Source organism: Rhagoletis pomonella, unplaced genomic scaffold (genome assembly GCF_013731165.1).
Source record: "Rhagoletis pomonella isolate Grant_MI unplaced genomic scaffold, Rhpom_1.0 Rhpom_scaffold_00006, whole genome shotgun sequence".
Classification (NCBI taxonomy): domain Eukaryota; kingdom Metazoa; phylum Arthropoda; class Insecta; order Diptera; family Tephritidae; genus Rhagoletis; species Rhagoletis pomonella.
This window is the reverse complement of record NW_023458560.1, coordinates 1822458-1824451: the sequence shown is the minus strand read 5'-3', so window position 1 is coordinate 1824451 and position 1994 is coordinate 1822458. Positions and strand designations below refer to the sequence as shown.

The 1994-nt window shown below is 32.5% G+C and overlaps 1 long non-coding RNA gene across 1 annotated transcript; it reads right to left on the bottom strand.

Moving 5' to 3' along the window:
• Window positions 1-551: 551 nt before the first annotated feature.
• On the bottom strand, window positions 552-1423 carry LOC118741591. The gene is made up of 3 exons (XR_004993294.1): window positions 1343-1423; window positions 1170-1261; window positions 552-1094 (listed from the first exon to the last, which is right to left on the bottom strand). It is a non-coding gene; the product is annotated as an uncharacterized LOC118741591 (long non-coding RNA).
• Between the last annotated feature and the right edge of the window lie 571 nt (window positions 1424-1994).

Below are 1994 nucleotides of genomic sequence, written 5' to 3'. Positions count from 1 at the left end.
AATAGACTTTATGTTATATGTATATTTATTTAAACAGATATTATCTCGTAAATATAATTTTTCCCATTTAGTGAGTTATACTAGGTTCACATATAAGTAGATTATCCTCATTTTCGAGCTTAACACCCTAATCTGTAATTATAACAAGAGATTAGCCGTATAAAATTCGTCCCTTGTTAATCTGTAATTATAAAATAATCTCAGATTTAACCGATAACTTTTCGGTGTCCATCCTAGTTTTATCGATTGTTTTTGCGAAAGAGAGGAGAAATGCCAAATGTAAAAGTAAACAAAAATGTACGCTAGCAAGTAAAAGAGGTTTGTAAAGGTATTTTTAATAAAATGTTAAGTTAAAATATATTTATATTGCTTATTATAGCAGAAAAACGTGATAACGGTGGCACAGAGAAGAAACATAAATTTTCCTTGAGATGTGGGAATAACAAGCACAACAAATTTGACGGCTAATAATCTGAGATTTGCCTGTGTAAACGGGGTGATTAAAAAACTAGCTTTGATTGAGATAATATTGATATGTGAACATAGTTTTAGTTTCTAAAATTTCTTTTTCCTCGTGCTAGTAATATAAAGTTAGTGATACTGAGCTCTATAACCAAAGAAACCACGACTATTGTTGCATGTGTAAACGAAAAGATAGTGTGGGTCGTTCATGTAACAGAGTGCGTAATTTTATAAGATTATCTGCTTGATAAAGTTATCGGTTTAGATGAATACCACTATTATAAATGGTAATTATAATGGTAATTAAACAAATGCATAAGATGAATCCAATTATATAGATGCTAAAATCTAAAAAAATTATGTACAGCAACATAAAATAGAGCTATATCGTATTCGATGAGGATGTTTTTCATCATTTCATTGTTGGAATCCTAGCCAACCTAATTTCACAACATCGTCATCACCGTACACTAATGACATTGGTTCATGTTGCAGAACATTGACCCTCATCGACCTTCGTACCCATGAACTTGCAAGAAACAGCTGCCCGAAATTTTGCACGGCTCCTCTTCGTTTTGCTACATAATTCCTCAGAAAAGAAATACCTTAAAGTGGCAGTGTGTGTGTCATATCTACAATAATTACATAAAAGTAGTTAGTTCCTTTAGTTTAAAATTCACTCAATAAAAAATATTTCGTATACATACCTTTTGCAAATGAGATTGCAAATATCCAGAAGGTAAACAGCTCATCGCCAAGATGCTTAAAAAGCATTCCTCCGCCATATCCCTTGTTCTTGCTAACATATAAAATTCGTGGAATTATAAAACAAAAGCATAAAAAGTAAAGATTCTTGAAAAAATTCAATGAAAATTACTACCAGATTGTATTTCGCGTAAACAGAAGAAAATAAATAGAAATATATATTAACCACGACAAGTAGCACCAGAGCATTATTTTTTTGTAGTTTCTCATTTTAGTGGCAGCGCTCCGAGCGTTCAGATAGTCATTATCATTTTGCACAAAAAAGGTAATGAAACAAGTTGTATTCGAATAGTTTACATAGTGAGTCATTTACGTATATAATTTTATGTAGAATTATTCAATAAATTTCGTTTTACACTATATTGTTTGAAACTACTTTGAGCTAATTATTTATGTTTCTCAAAAGCAACCCTGCGTGCTTTGAAGGCGTGTGTACCAATAATTTCATCCCTGGCATATTCATCCCCGAGGAAGGCAGTCGACAAATTCACCCTAGGTTGTTTACTGGTTATATTACGCTGGATATAGTCATACTGAAAAAATAGTAGCGTTCTTGTACGCGATAGTTCGTAGCAGTTTGTACTATCACGTTTTGGTGTTCTTGTACCCCAAAAACTTGTAAGAAAGGGGAAATTGAGAGCGCAAAGTGACATTTCTTTTTGAGGAGAAGTGGCTACTTTTTACTGGATAAATTTTTGCTAGTAAGATCTTGCAAGCGAGAAAAACAGCTGATCGCATGTTGCTGGGTGGAATTGAAACTAATAAAA